This window comes from Lepeophtheirus salmonis, chromosome 6 (assembly GCF_016086655.4).
Source record: "Lepeophtheirus salmonis chromosome 6, UVic_Lsal_1.4, whole genome shotgun sequence".
NCBI lineage: Eukaryota > Metazoa > Arthropoda > Copepoda > Siphonostomatoida > Caligidae > Lepeophtheirus > Lepeophtheirus salmonis.
This window is the reverse complement of record NC_052136.2, coordinates 30726316-30743927: the sequence shown is the minus strand read 5'-3', so window position 1 is coordinate 30743927 and position 17612 is coordinate 30726316. Positions and strand designations below refer to the sequence as shown.

The following is a 17612-nucleotide window of genomic DNA, read 5'->3' as shown; positions in this document are numbered from 1 at the left end:
GACGTATCGTACAATAGACATTGCAAACAAATATTACAGGTATTTTTTGCGTAAAATATATTTTTGAAATACTTTTTTTGCAATATTTCACTTCTTTTGTAGTTTGAAAATGTCTTGTAACAAGACTACCATTGCTAAGTGCCGAAAACAATTTCAATTCCGGAACCATCGAATCTATTTCACATATTCTGTAAAGCACTTTGTTTCCTTGTTTCTAATGGAACAAAACGTTATTATTTAGGAATTTCCCTTTGAATCTAAGCCGTTCAGCTATCTTCTCTGTATATGAACCAAGTACATAGGTAGTTTATATTTCGTGTTAGTTACACTATTTTTGGAACTAATGCTAGGTAGTCACTAGGGCAATACGGTGCAAGACATTACTTACTCAAGATTCTATTTTAAAATGTTGCACTTTTATAATGCTGTGTTACTCATTATAATTTAATATTTATATTTTTCAATAATATCTAAGCAAGATTAAGATTAGTATCCTTAGTTGTTGATTATATAGTAATTTGTCCTCCTGTAAAATCTAAAATGCACATATCCTTTGAAGAGTTTTAATTATCGAGGATCTCCTCTACTATAATATTTTAAATTATTATTTTTTTCTTTCAATTATGACTTGATATAGATTACAATAATTAATTAACATAATCCACACTCCATTTTGAGAAGAATCATTCTAGCATGTTTTTGTTTTTTTGTTATGGTTTCCAACCCAGAATTAATAAACTGCTACTTTGGACCTTTAAGACATTTTCAAGATAGTAAAATTATATCTTAGAATCGAGATAACTTTACAGGGCTAAATAAGTGGATTTATTTTTATTATTAAAGGAACATAAAAAAAAAAAAGTAGATATAACAATAAGAAAAATGGTACAACTCTCAAGCATCCTATATTTTTTTCTGGAAAAGATATCGAGTTGAATTTTTAAATTTCAACAGATCAGTTTGCAATCTATAAATTTTGAAAAAATTTAAAGTTAAAAACTTTTTATTTATATATCAAGGGCCCATTAGCTCAGTTGGTTAGAGCGTCGTGCTAATAACGCGAAAGTCGCGGGTTGATCCCCCATGGGCCAGATTGTACTTTTTTAAATCTTTTAAATAGTTTCATTTTGTAGGCCTACCTTTTTTAAGGTTTTTTCCTAATTATATTTAGAGTAATATTAATTCTCAATATCATTAGATCCGGGCAGACTTTTAGTCCATAGTGAAGATATGTTATAAGTCACAAAATGTTATTAAAAAGATAGATACTCTGCCAGTTTACTTAAATCAATATCTTTAATCCATCAATGTTGAAGCATTTAGTATATTAAACATGATTCTAATTTCTATGAGAAACTGAATATATTCAATATTTCCTTCTTTTCGTGAATATTCAAATTATTAGTTACTACGTTGTTTTATTTGGCATTCAATGTCAATATGGAATTATATATCATTCCTAAGCATATAAATAAATTCCTATAAATAATATATGTACTACTGGCCCACATATTTAATTCGTACTTCCACCAGTTGTAATGGAAGTATTTTAAATAAAATAAAATGAAAAAAAAAAATATTAATTGGTCTATTTTCATGACATTGAGGTTTTACCAATTATTTATTTCATTTATTATTGAAAGATTGATTATGATCCTTTTCCAAATTTTATAAGAGTGTGTATAAATTGACAAATCTCGATCGTTTTCACATCCCTACGAGGGATGTCTGAAAATTTTCCACTTAAAAGTGAAAATGGCAGCACTCAAAAAAATAAAAGTTTAGTATAGCATCTGTAGGATTTACATTAACCCCATCAAAGTAATGGGAGTTTTTAAAAAAATACACCTTTGTTACCTACTGGTAGTCCAAAACTAAATTGAAAAGCAATCTGAATTTTGAAGCATGAGTATTTTTGAGTTTCTAAAAACAAAAAAACAGGAGAAGAATTACGAGCTATACTCGTTACGCGCTTGAATACTTGTTATTCGTGTGAATACTAATTACTCACTCTTAGACTTTTTATAGTATGGGTAGATGAAGAGGAATAATTTTCATAATTTGAATTAAAAACCTGATATAACTGGTATAAGATATGCAAGGTTGACAATTTCCAATCTTGTAATTCAACTAAAGATTCAAAAGATGAACAGGGCTGTTAGAGTCACATATGTATCAAAATGGCATGATTAAAGTTATGAAAGACCAATTTATTATTATTATATATCGAATACCAATGCATTTTAAAAGTTTAGCCAATAAATTCATCTCAAGATTTAACTACTATTTAAACAAAACAAATAATGTTGGTTACAAAGTTAATGCCCAAAAACTAAAATGCTGTAAGAGAAATGTGGATAATATTTAAGCTTGAATTTCAAGGGAAACGCCTAACGAATTTGAAGCTAGCAGAGTGAAAATCAGATTTGAACATTTGCATTTTATATTTAATAGCGCCTCCTCCCTTATGCATTTAGAAATATTCATTAATCTCTATTAATAGTGTTAATTTTGTCGTATGCCTATTGATCTGGTGAGAAGTTTGAGGGTGTGCTTAATAAACTGCGGAATTCCTTTTAGTATCGACTACTCCTGCTAGTTTAAAAACAATCAAACAAAGATTACTTTTAAAACAAACTTTGATTAAGAGTACACATTTCACTTCAATGAATATTGTTTTGCCTCTGGGAAAACAAAGATTCAAAATATAATAAAAAAAGGAAGGCAGTCTAGGAAGAATTACATGTTATAATGGGCTCGAAAAAGAAAAACAGAGAATTCCCAATTTTTTACGAGTTCCTAGGTTTTGACAGGTTACGGTTTTTTGATGAATTCAGAGTAATTTCAATGCCCACGAGTCGAGTTTTCTCTGTCTTTTTTTATTTACTTCATAAAACTCTAGTACAAATTTACGAGTTTGCTCGTGGCACATCAATATCCATTTTGTATTTTAACATTGTGCTGGAAATTAAAAAAGGGCAATATAAAGAACATTACTCAGAATGTCACGAATTATAACATGCACTCGTCCATGTATGATGAAGAAATGCATACAATATATTTTATACAACTTGATATTATACACTTTTATATTGATATACTCGAAACCAAATAAATTAAAGAATGCGGGGGAAGCCTTCCATTTCATATTGAGTACTCAATGCCTGGTAATTAATGTCATTAAGAATGTTTCCTAATAGTCCGAAACACAAGAAGCATTGTAGAAAGTAGTTTAAAAACATTTATCTTATATGTATACTTAAAAACTGTATGGAATAATATCCAGGGCCCATTAGCTCAGTTGGTTAGAGCGTCGTGCTAATAACGCGAAAGTCGCGGGTTCGATCCCCCATGGGCCATCAATAATTTTTATCTTTGAAAAATTACACATTCTATATAATTACTTTTTTAAAGGAGTTTTGCTCGATATTGTAATCATATTTATGATGGTTTATTTGTCAAAGCCATTTACCCCCTTCCCCTTAGTTGATGGGAAAATTAAAGTAACAAAGTAACATAAAAATATACTTTTTCAATTCATTGAAATATTCTTTATCTATCTATCTTTGTTGAAATAGTATAAGCAGAGCACGACAGAAAGGCTAGCCCCAGACTGTAAAAAAACAGTAAGGCTAGTGCAGGGTGGCCTATATCGAGCCCGTTTGGCTACGTAATATTGTACTTTATATACCGTATATACTCAGGGAATTATGGGTTGAAATCATGAGGAATACTTAGTGTCGACGTATCGTACAATAGACATTGCAAACAAATATTACAGGTATTTTTTGCGTAAAATATATTTTTGAAATACTTTTTTTTGCAATATTTCACTTCTTTTGTAGTTTGAAAATGTCTTGTAACAAGACTACCATTGCTAAGTGCCGAAAACAATTTCAATTCCGGAACCATCGAATCTATTTCACATATTCTGTAAAGCACTTTGTTTCCTTGTTTCTAATGGAACAAAACGTTATTATTTAGAATTTCCCTTTGAATCTAAGCCGTTCAGCTATCTTCTCTGTATATGAACCAAGTACATAGGTAGTTTATATTTCGTGTTAGTTACACTATTTTTGGAACTAATGCTAGGTAGTCACTAGGGCAATACGGTGCAAGACATTACTTACTCAAGATTCTATTTTAAAATGTTGCACTTTTATAATGCTGTGTTACTCATTATAATTTAATATTTATATTTTTCAATAATATCTAAGCAAGATTAAGATTAGTATCCTTAGTTGTTGATTATATAGTAATTTGTCCTCCTGTAAAATCTAAAATGCACATATCCTTTGAAGAGTTTTAATTATCGAGGATCTCCTCTACTATAATATTTTAAATTATTATTTTTTTTCTTTCAATTATGACTTGATATAGATTACAATAATTAATTAACATAATCCACACTCCATTTTGAGAAGAATCATTCTAGCATGTTTTTGTTTTTTTGTTATGGTTTCCAACCCAGAATTAATAAACTGCTACTTTGGACCTTTAAGACATTTTCAAGATAGTAAAATTATATCTTAGAATCGAGATAACTTTACAGGGCTAAATAAGTGGATTTATTTTTATTATTAAAGGAACATAAAAAAAAAAAAAAAAAGTAGATATAACAATAAGTAAAATGGTACAACTCTCAAGCATCCTATATTTTTTTCTGGAAAAGATATCGAGTTGAATTTTTAAATTTCAACAGATCAGTTTGCAATCTATAAATTTTGAAAAAAATTTAAAGTTAAAAACTTTTTATTTATATATCAAGGGCCCATTAGCTCAGTTGGTTAGAGCGTCGTGCTAATAACGCGAAAGTCGCGGGTTCGATCCCCCCATGGGCCAGATTGTACTTTTTTAAATCTTTTAAATAGTTTCATTTTGTAGGCCTACCTTTTTAAGGTTTTTTCCTAATTATATTTAGAGTAATATTAATTCTCAATATCATTAGATCCGGGCAGACTTTTAGTCCATAGTGAAGATATGTTATAAGTCACAAAATGTTATTAAAAAAGATAGATACTCTGCCAGTTTACTTAAATCAATATCTTTAATCCATCAATGTTGAAGCATTTAGTATATTAAACATGATTCTAATTTCTATGAGAAACTGAATATATTCAATATTTCCTTCTTTTCGTGAATATTCAAATTATTAGTTACTACGTTGTTTTATTTGGCATTCAATGTCAATATGGAATTATATATCATTCCTAAGCATATAAATAAATTCCTATAAATAATATATGTACTACTGGCCCACATATTTAATTCGTACTTCCACCAGTTGTAATGGAAGTATTTTAAATAAAATAAAATGAAAAAAATATTAATTGGTCTATTTTCATGACATTGAGGTTTTACCAATTATTTATTTCATTTATTATTGAAAGATTGATTATGATCCTTTTCCAAATTTTATAAGAGTGTGTATAAATTGACAAATCTCGATCGTTTTCACATCCCTACGAGGGATGTCTGAAAATTTTCCACTTTAAAGTGAAAATGGCAGCACTCAAAAAAATAAAAGTTTAGTATAGCATCTGTAGGATTTACATTAACCCCATCAAAGTAATGGGAGTTTTAAAAAAATACACCTCTGTTACCTAGTGGTAGTCCAAAACTAAATTGAAAAGCAATCTGAATTTTGAAGCATGAGTATTTTTGAGTTTCTAAAAACAAAAAAACAGGAGAAGAATTACGAGCTATACTCGTTACGCGCTTGAATACTTGTTATTCGTGTGAATACTAATTACTCACTCTTAGACTTTTTATAGTATGGGTAGATGAAGAGGAATAATTTTCATAATTTGAATTAAAAACCTGATATAACTGGTATAAGATATGCAAGGTTGACAATTTCCAATCTTGTAATTCAACTAAAGATTCAAAAGATGAACAGGGCTGTTAGAGTCACATATGTAAAAAAATGTGACCATTACTTCACCCATGATTAAAGTTATGAAAGACCAATTTATTATTATTATATATCGAATACCAATGCATTTTAAAAGTTTAGCCAATAAATTCATCTCAAGATTTAACTACTATTTAAACAAAACAAATAATGTTGTTTACAAAGTTAATGCCCAAAAACTAAAATGCTGTAAGAGAAATGTGGATAATATTTAAGCTTGAATTTCAAGGGAAACGCCTAACGAATTTGAAGCTAGCAGAGTGAAAATCAGATTTGAACATTTGCATTTTATATTTAATAGCGCCTCCTCCCTTATGCATTTAGAAATATTCATTAATCTCTATTAATAGTGTTAATTTTGTCGTATGCCTATTGATCTGGTGAGAAGTTTGAGGGTGTGCTTAATAAACTGCGGAATTCCTTTTAGTATCGACTACTCCTGCTAGTTTAAAAACAATCAAACAAAGATTACTTTTAAAACAAACTTTGATTAAGAGTACACATTTCACTTCAATGAATATTGTTTTGCCTCTGGGAAAACAAAGATTCAAAATATAATAAAAAAAGGAAGGCAGTCTAGGAAGAATTACATGTTATAATGGGCTCGAAAAAGAAAAACAGAGAATTCCCAATTTTTTACGAGTTCCTAGGTTTTGACAGGTTACGGTTTTTTGATGAATTCAGAGTAATTTCAATGCCTACGAGTCGAGTTTTCTCTGTCTTTTTTTATTTACTTCATAAAACTCTAGTACAAATTTACGAGTTTGCTCGTGGCACATCAATATCCATTTTGTATTTTAACATTGTGCTGGAAATTAAAAAAGGGCAATATAAAGAACATTACTCAGAATGTCACGAATTATAACATGCACTCGTCCATGTATGATGAAGAAATGCATACAATATATTTTATACAACTTGATATTATACACTTTTATATTGATATACTCGAAACCAAATAAATTAAAGAATGCGGGGGAAGCCTTCCATTTCATATTGAGTACTCAATGCCTGGTAATTAATGTCATTAAGAATGTTTCCTAATAGTCCGAAACACAAGAAGCATTGTAGAAAGTAGTTTAAAAAACATTTATCTTATATGTATACTTAAAAACTGTATGGAATAATATCCAGGGCCCATTAGCTCAGTTGGTTAGAGCGTCGTGCTAATAACGCGAAAGTCGCGGGTTCGATCCCCCATGGGCCATCAATAATTTTTATCTTTGAAAAATTACACATTCTATATAATTACTTTTTTAAAGGAGTTTTGCTCGATATTGTAATCATATTTATGATGGTTTATTTGTCAAAGCCATTTACCCCCTTCCCCTTAGTTGATGGGAAAATTAAAGTAACAAAGTAACATAAAAAATATACTTTTTCAATTCATTGAAATATTCTTTATCTATCTATCTTTGTTGAAATAGTATAAGCAGAGCACGACAGAAAGGCTAGCCCCAGACTGTAAAAAAACAGTAAGGCTAGTGCAGGGTGGCCTATATCGAGCCCGTTTGGCTACGTAATATTGTACTTTATATACCGTATATACTCAGGGAATTATGGGTTGAAATCATGAGGAATACTTAGTGTCGACGTATCGTACAATAGACATTGCAAACAAATATTACAGGTATTTTTTGCGTAAAATATATTTTTGAAATACTTTTTTTTTGCAATATTTCACTTCTTTTGTAGTTTGAAAATGTCTTGTAACAAGACTACCATTGCTAAGTGCCGAAAACAATTTCAATTCCGGAACCATCGAATCTATTTCACATATTCTGTAAAGCACTTTGTTTCCTTGTTTCTAATGGAACAAAACGTTATTATTTAGGAATTTCCCTTTGAATCTAAGCCGTTCAGCTATCTTCTCTGTATATGAACCAAGTACATAGGTAGTTTATATTTCGTGTTAGTTACACTATTTTTGGAACTAATGCTAGGTAGTCACTAGGGCAATACGGTGCAAGACATTACTTACTCAAGATTCTATTTTAAAATGTTGCACTTTTATAATGCTGTGTTACTCATTATAATTTAATATTTATATTTTTCAATAATATCTAAGCAAGATTAAGATTAGTATCCTTAGTTGTTGATTATATAGTAATTTGTCCTCCTGTAAAATCTAAAATGCACATATCCTTTGAAGAGTTTTAATTATCGAGGATCTCCTCTACTATAATATTTTAAATTATTATTTTTTTTCTTTCAATTATGACTTGATATAGATTACAATAATTAATTAACATAATCCACACTCCATTTTGAGAAGAATCATTCTAGCATGTTTTTGTTTTTTTGTTATGGTTTCCAACCCAGAATTAATAAACTGCTACTTTGGACCTTTAAGACATTTTCAAGATAGTAAAATTATATCTTAGAATCGAGATAACTTTACAGGGCTAAATAAGTGGATTTATTTTTATTATTAAAGGAACATAAAAAAAAAAAAGTAGATATAACAATAAGTAAAATGGTACAACTCTCAAGCATCCTATATTTTTTTCTGGAAAAGATATCGAGTTGAATTTTTAAATTTCAACAGATCAGTTTGCAATCTATAAATTTTGAAAAAAATTTAAAGTTAAAAACTTTTTATTTATATATCAAGGGCCCATTAGCTCAGTTGGTTAGAGCGTCGTGCTAATAACGCGAAAGTCGCGGGTTCGATCCCCCCATGGGCCAGATTGTACTTTTTTAAATCTTTTAAATAGTTTCATTTTGTAGGCCTACCTTTTTTAAGGTTTTTTCCTAATTATATTTAGAGTAATATTAATTCTCAATAGCATTAGATCCTGGCAGACTTTTAGTCCATAGTGAAGATATGTTATAAGTCACAAAATGTTATTAAAAAGATAGATACTCTGCCAGTTTACTTAAATCAATATCTTTAATCCATCAATGTTGAAGCATTTAGTATATTAAACATGATTCTAATTTCTATGAGAAACTGAATATATTCAATATTTCCTTCTTTTCGTGAATATTCAAATTATTAGTTACTACGTTGTTTTATTTGGCATTCAATGTCAATATGGAATTATATATCATTCCTAAGCATATAAATAAATTCCTATAAATAATATATGTACTACTGGTCCACATATTTAATTCGTACTTCCACCAGTTGTAATGGAAGTATTTTAAATTAAATAAAATGAAAAAAAAAATATTAATTGGTCTATTTTCATGACATTGAGGTTTTACCAATTATTTATTTCATTTATTATTGAAAGATTGATTATGATCCTTTTCCAAATTTTATAAGAGTGTGTATAAATTGACAAATCTTGATCGTTTTCACATCCCTACGAGGGATGTCTGAAAATTTTCCACTTTAAAGTGAAAATGGCAGCACTCAAAAAAATAAAAGTTTAGTATAGCATCTGTAGGATTTACATTAACCCCATCAAAGTAATGGGAGTTTTAAAAATATACACCTCTGTTACCTAGTGGTAGTCCAAAACTAAATTGAAAAGCAATCTGAATTTTGAAGCATGAGTATTTTTGAGTTTCTAAAAACAAAAAAACAGGAGAAGAATTACGAGCTATACTCGTTACGCGCTTGAATACTTGTTATTCGTGTGAATACTAATTACTCACTCTTAGACTTTTTATAGTATGGGTAGATGAAGAGGAATAATTTTCATAATTTGAATTAAAAAACCTGATATAACTGGTATAAGATATGCAAGGTTGACAATTTCCAATCTTGTAATTCAACTAAAGATTCAAAAGATGAACAGGGCTGTTAGAGTCACATATGTATCAAAATGGCATGATTAAAGTTATGAAAGACCAATTTATTATTATTATATATCGAATACCAATGCATTTTAAAAGTTTAGCCAATAAATTCGTCTCAAGATTTAACTACTATTTAAACAAAACAAATAATGATGGTTACAAAGTTAATGCCCAAAAACTAAAATGCTGTAAGAGAAATGTGGATAATATTTAAGCTTGAATTTCAAGGGAAACGCCTAACGAATTTGAAGCTAGCAGAGTGAAAATCAGATTTGAACATTTGCATTTTATATTTAATAGCGCCTCCTCCCTTATGCATTTAGAAATATTCATTAATCTCTATTAATAGTGTTAATTTTGTCGTATGCCTATTGATCTGGTGAGAAGTTTGAGGGTGTGCTTAATAAACTGCGGAATTCCTTTTAGTATCGACTACTCCTGCTAGTTTAAAAACAATCAAACAAGGATTACTTTTAAAACAAACTTTGATTAAGAGTACACATTTCACTTCAATGAATATTGTTTTGCCTCTGGGAAAACAAAGATTCAAAATATAATAAAAAAAGGAGGGCAGTCTAGGAAGAATTACATGTTATAATGGGCTCGAAAAAGAAAAACAGAGAATTCCCAATTTTTTACGAGTTCCTAGGTTTTGACAGGTTACGGTTTTTGATGAATTCAGAGTAATTTCAATGCCTACGAGTCGAGTTTTCTCTGTCTTTTTTTATTTACTTCATAAAACTCTAGTACAAATTTACGAGTTTGCTCGTGGCACATCAATATCCATTTTGTATTTTAACATTCTGCTGGAAATTAAAAAAGGGCAATATAAAGAACATTACTCAGAATGTCACGAATTATAACATGCACTCGTCCATGTATGGTGAAGAAATGCATACAATATATTTTATACAACTTGATATTATACACTTTTATATTGATATACTCGAAACCAAATAAATTAAAGAATGCGGGGGAAGCCTTCCATTTCATATTGAGTACTCAATGCCTGGTAATTAATGTCATTAAGAATGTTTCCTAATAGTCCGAAACACAAGAAGCATTGTAGAAAGTAGTTTAAAAAACATTTATCTTATATGTATACTTAAAAACTGTATGGAATAATATCCAGGGCCCATTAGCTCAGTTGGTTAGAGCGTCGTGCTAATAACGCGAAAGTCGCGGGTTCGATCCCCCATGGGCCATCAATAATTTTTATCTTTGAAAAATTACACATTCTATATAATTACTTTTTTAAAGGAGTTTTGCTCGATATTGTAATCATATTTATGATGGTTTATTTGTCAAAGCCATTTACCCCCTTCCCCTTAGTTGATGGGAAAATTAAAGTAAGAAAGTAACATAAAAAATATACTTTTTCAATTCATTGAAATATTCTTTATCTATCTATCTTTGTTGAAATAGTATAAGCAGAGCACGACAGAAAGGCTAGCCCCAGACTGTAAAAAAACAGTAAGGCTAGTGCAGGGTGGCCTATATCTAGCCCGTTTGGCTACGTAATATTGTACTTTATATACCGTATATACTCAGGGAATTATGGGTTGAAATCATGAGGAATACTTAGTGTCGACGTATCGTACAATAGACATTGCAAACAAATATTACAGGTATTTTTTGCGTAAAATATATTTTTGAAATACTTTTTTTTTAATATTTCACTTCTTTTGTAGTTTGAAAATGTCTTGTAACAAGACTACCATTGCTAAGTGCCGAAAACAATTTCAATTCCGGAACCATCGAATCTATTTCACATATTCTGTAAAGCACTTTGTTTCCTTGTTTCTAATGGAACAAAACGTTATTATTTAGGAATTTCCCTTTGAATCTAAGCCGTTCAGCTATCTTCTCTGTATATGAACCAAGTACATAGGTAGTTTATATTTCGTGTTAGTTACACTATTTTTGGAACTAATGCTAGGTAGTCACTAGGGCAATACGGTGCAAGACATTACTTACTCAAGATTCTATTTTAAAATGTTGCACTTTTATAATGCTGTGTTACTCATTATAATTTAATATTTATATTTTTCAATAATATCTAAGCAAGATTAAGATTAGTATCCTTAGTTGTTGATTATATAGTAATTTGTCCTCCTGTAAAATCTAAAATGCACATATCCTTTGAAGAGTTTTAATTATCGAGGATCTCCTCTACTATAATATTTTAAATTATTATTTTTTTTCTTTCAATTATGACTTGATATAGATTACAATAATTAATTAACATAATCCACACTCCATTTTGAGAAGAATCATTCTAGCATGTTTTTGTTTTTTTGTTATGGTTTCCAACCCAGAATTAATAAACTGCTACTTTGGACCTTTAAGACATTTTCAAGATAGTAAAATTATATCTTAGAATCGAGATAACTTTACAGGGCTAAATAAGTGGATTTATTTTTATTATTAAAGGAACATAAAAAAAAAAAGTAGATATAACAATAAGTAAAATGGTACAACTCTCAAGCATCCTATATTTTTTTCTGGAAAAGATATCGAGTTGAATTTTTAAATTTCAACAGATCAGTTTGCAATCTATAAATTTTGAAAAAATTTAAAGTTAAAAACTTTTTATTTATATATCAAGGGCCCATTAGCTCAGTTGGTTAGAGCGTCGTGCTAATAACGCGAAAGTCGCGGGTTCGATCCCCATGGGCCAGATTGTACTTTTTTTAAATCTTTTAAATAGTTTCATTTTGTAGGCCTACCTTTTTTAAGGTTTTTTCCTAATTATATTTAGAGTAATATTAATTCTCAATAGCATTAGATCCTGGCAGACTTTTAGTCCATAGTGAAGATATGTTATAAGTCACAAAATGTTATTAAAAAAGATAGATACTCTGCCAGTTTACTTAAATCAATATCTTTAATCCATCAATGTTGAAGCATTTAGTATATTAAACATGATTCTAATTTCTATGAGAAACTGAATATATTCAATATTTCCTTCTTTTCGTGAATATTCAAATTATTAGTTACTACGTTGTTTTATTTGGCATTCAATGTCAATATGGAATTATATATCATTCCTAAGCATATAAATAAATTCCTATAAATAATATATGTACTACTGGTCCACATATTTAATTCGTACTTCCACCAGTTGTAATGGAAGTATTTTAAATTAAATAAAATGAAAAAAAATATTAATTGGTCTATTTTCATGACATTGAGGTTTTACCAATTATTTATTTCATTTATTATTGAAAGATTGATTATGATCCTTTTCCAAATTTTATAAGAGTGTGTATAAATTGACAAATCTTGATCGTTTTCACATCCCTACGAGGGATGTCTGAAAATTTTCCACTTTAAAGTGAAAATGGCAGCACTCAAAAAAATAAAAGTTTAGTATAGCATCTGTAGGATTTACATTAACCCCATCAAAGTAATGGGAGTTTTAAAAAAATACACCTCTGTTACCTAGTGGTAGTCCAAAACTAAATTGAAAAGCAATCTGAATTTTGAAGCATGAGTATTTTTGAGTTTCTAAAAACAAAAAAACAGGAGAAGAATTACGAGCTATACTCGTTACGCGCTTGAATACTTGTTATTCGTGTGAATACTAATTACTCACTCTTAGACTTTTTATAGTATGGGTAGATGAAGAGGAATAATTTTCATAATTTGAATTAAAAAACCTGATATAACTGGTATAAGATATGCAAGGTTGACAATTTCCAATCTTGTAATTCAACTAAAGATTCAAAAGATGAACAGGGCTGTTAGAGTCACATATGTATCAAAATGGCATGATTAAAGTTATGAAAGACCAATTTATTATTATTATATATCGAATACCAATGCATTTTAAAAGTTTAGCCAATAAATTCGTCTCAAGATTTAACTACTATTTAAACAAAACAAATAATGATGGTTACAAAGTTAATGCCCAAAAACTAAAATGCTGTAAGAGAAATGTGGATAATATTTAAGCTTGAATTTCAAGGGAAACGCCTAACGAATTTGAAGCTAGCAGAGTGAAAATCAGATTTGAACATTTGCATTTTATATTTAATAGCGCCTCCTCCCTTATGCATTTAGAAATATTCATTAATCTCTATTAATAGTGTTAATTTTGTCGTATGCCTATTGATCTGGTGAGAAGTTTGAGGGTGTGCTTAATAAACTGCGGAATTCCTTTTAGTATCGACTACTCCTGCTAGTTTAAAAACAATCAAACAAGGATTACTTTTAAAACAAACTTTGATTAAGAGTACACATTTCACTTCAATGAATATTGTTTTGCCTCTGGGAAAACAAAGATTCAAAATATAATAAAAAAAGGAAGGCAGTCTAGGAAGAATTACATGTTATAATGGGCTCGAAAAAGAAAAACAGAGAATTCCCAATTTTTTACGAGTTCCTAGGTTTTGACAGGTTACGGTTTTTTGATGAATTCAGAGTAATTTCAATGCCTACGAGTCGAGTTTTCTCTGTCTTTTTTTATTTACTTCATAAAACTCTAGTACAAATTTACGAGTTTGCTCGTGGCACATCAATATCCATTTTGTATTTTAACATTCTGCTGGAAATTAAAAAAGGGCAATATAAAGAACATTACTCAGAATGTCACGAATTATAACATGCACTCGTCCATGTATGGTGAAGAAATGCATACAATATATTTTATACAACTTGATATTATACACTTTTATATTGATATACTCGAAACCAAATAAATTAAAGAATGCGGGGGAAGCCTTCCATTTCATATTGAGTACTCAATGCCTGGTAATTAATGTCATTAAGAATGTTTCCTAATAGTCCGAAACACAAGAAGCATTGTAGAAAGTAGTTTAAAAACATTTATCTTATATGTATACTTAAAAACTGTATGGAATAATATCCAGGGCCCATTAGCTCAGTTGGTTAGAGCGTCGTGCTAATAACGCGAAAGTCGCGGGTTCGATCCTCTCATGGGCCATCAATAATTTTTATCTTTGAAAAATTACACATTCTATATAATTACTTTTTTTAAAGGAGTTTTGCTCGATATTGTAATCATATTTATGATGGTTTATTTGTCAAAGCCATTTACCCCCCTTTCCCCTTAGTTGATGGGAAAATTAAAGTAACAAAGTAACATAAAAAATATACTTTTTCAATTCATTGAAATATTCTTTATCTATCTATCTTTGTTGAAATAGTATAAGCAGAGCACGACAGAAAGGCTAGCCCCAGACTGTAAAAAAACAGTAAGGCTAGTGCAGGGTGGCCTATATCTAGCCCGTTTGGCTACGTAATATTGTACTTTATATACCGTATATACTCAGGGAATTATGGGTTGAAATCATGAGGAATACTTAGTGTCGACGTATCGTACAATAGACATTGCAAACAAATATTACAGGTATTTTTTGCGTAAAATATATTTTTGAAATACTTTTTTTGCAATATTTCACTTCTTTTGTAGTTTGAAAATGTCTTGTAACAAGACTACCATTGCTAAGTGCCGAAAACAATTTCAATTCCGGAACCATCGAATCTATTTCACATATTCTGTAAAGCACTTTGTTTCCTTGTTTCTAATGGAACAAAACGTTATTATTTAGGAATTTCCCTTTGAATCTAAGCCGTTCAGCTATCTTCTCTGTATATGAACCAAGTACATAGGTAGTTTATATTTCGTGTTAGTTACACTATTTTTGGAACTAATGCTAGGTAGTCACTAGGGCAATACGGTGCAAGACATTACTTACTCAAGATTCTATTTTAAAATGTTGCACTTTTATAATGCTGTGTTACTCATTATAATTTAATATTTATATTTTTCAATAATATCTAAGCAAGATTAAGATTAGTATCCTTAGTTGTTGATTATATAGTAATTTGTCCTCCTGTAAAATCTAAAATGCACATATCCTTTGAAGAGTTTTAATTATCGAGGATCTCCTCTACTATAATATTTTAAATTATTATTTTTTTTCTTTCAATTATGACTTGATATAGATTACAATAATTAATTAACATAATCCACACTCCATTTTGAGAAGAATCATTCTAGCATGTTTTTGTTTTTTTGTTATGGTTTCCAACCCAGAATTAATAAACTGCTACTTTGGACCTTTAAGACATTTTCAAGATAGTAAAATTATATCTTAGAATCGAGATAACTTTACAGGGCTAAATAAGTGGATTTATTTTTATTATTAAAGGAACATAAAAAAAAAAAGTAGATATAACAATAAGTAAAATGGTACAACTCTCAAGCATCCTATATTTTTTTCTGGAAAAGATATCGAGTTGAATTTTTAAATTTCAACAGATCAGTTTGCAATCTATAAATTTTGAAAAAAATTTAAAGTTAAAAACTTTTTATTTATATATCAAGGGCCCATTAGCTCAGTTGGTTAGAGCGTCGTGCTAATAACGCGAAAGTTGTGGGTAGGCGAAATTCTTAATCTTTAATAGACAGGCGTTCATAGCTGAAGTTGTACAAAACTGTATGATTTTAGAAGACACCCCTTCAGAGTTTCTAAAATCTTTCCTAAAAATTCAAAAAATATTACTCCAAAATAATAGAACACTTCCGTCCTCTGCGCCCGTTGAGTGAGTGTTTTGAAAAGGTGGTCAAATATTTAAAGATCGATGCCAATGTTTAAGGGACGAAATAAATGAAATAAAAAAATACTATTGTCAATGAATAATATTTCATAGTTATACCCTTGTATTAAATTATTTTATTGATTATTTTACTTTATATTTAATTTTTAATCTTTAAGTTTTATTTATTCTTGTGTATTCATTTCTTGGGATAAATTTTCTTAATTTATTTGCAATCATAAAGTAGGTATGTTACAAAAAGCCAATTTATGGAGAGAGAAAACCTTGCAGAAAAGCGTACGTGGAAGTTTATAAGTGTTTCGGGAATCCTCGTTGAAATGCTAGATGTTTATTACTTAAATCGAGAAAATCAATTTTATGTTATTTATATTTAATGTAGATGAATTTTAAATCTTTAACCCAATCTATGTTTGCGAGAAAAAAAGTTATCTAAAGATAGCCTTCAAAATCATAAATTAGGTATAAATGGATCAAATAAAAAATACCATAGACTGTGAAACATTTATTTTTCTATAATTTTGTAAGGTAGAAATTGAAATCTTTTGTAACATACCTACATACACAAAAACATCTTTTACTACTGGATTTGAACGCTAAAAACGAGCATGTGTATTTTACAAAAACTACGTGATATTCATTTTCTTATTAGTAGTTACCAATATGATTTATTTGTATATTACTTAATGCTAAATGTATACCTATTTTATTCATTAATTAATTATCGTCATTATCTATTCACTGTTCATTAACCACAATTTTGTTCGGATTAATTGAATATTAATTTTATTGTCGTAAAATTCTTAGTTAGTATTTTTAAAATAGGCTGATACTAGTCCCTTAGAATCAAGCTAACAATATTGTACACATATTAGAATTATGTTTACAAACTTTCTGCGGCTGTTTTTTATGGATACGTTTTTGTAGACAAATAATGATTAATAAATAGAAAAGAGCAATTCCAAGAAATTAGGCACCAGGTATAATACCTGTATTACGAGTTACTTCAAATCTCATTAATTAAATTACTATAAAAATGATTATTACTTAATAATATTTATTGTATCTATCCAGATTTACACATAATAAATCTATTAGTATAATATTATAATAGCATGTGATAGTTATTTTCTCCAATGACTTAATATTTCCATCTAGGATAAGTATATATTACTATTTTTGGAGTTTAGGTATCTGCTGTTATTTATAAAGCCTTCGTTTACTTTGTGATGATTTTATATTTTTATACTGTCATTTGACCATCTTTTAATCTCTGAGAATGTAGTATTGCATTTAAAAAGATTTATACAAATAGTGAATCAAGAGCTGCCTAATATTGACATCAACGACACTGATAAAGATG

General features: G+C 29.2%; 1 long non-coding RNA gene and 2 other non-coding genes across 3 annotated transcripts in view; all 3 read left to right on the top strand.

Annotated features, from left to right (window-relative positions):
* The window catches only part of LOC121120909 (uncharacterized), a 33062-nt gene extending 16317 nt beyond the window's left edge, over positions 1-16745 (top strand). The window contains exon 2 of the long non-coding RNA XR_005865257.2: positions 16479-16745. This is a non-coding gene — a long non-coding RNA (uncharacterized lncRNA). The remainder of the gene's footprint in view (positions 1-16478) is intronic.
* Positions 4769-4842, top strand: TRNAI-AAU (transfer RNA isoleucine (anticodon AAU)). The gene has a single exon. It is a non-coding gene; the product is annotated as a tRNA-Ile (tRNA).
* TRNAI-AAU (transfer RNA isoleucine (anticodon AAU)) lies at positions 8529-8602 on the top strand. The gene has a single exon. It is a non-coding gene; the product is annotated as a tRNA-Ile (tRNA).
* Positions 16746-17612: the final 867 nt, after the last annotated feature.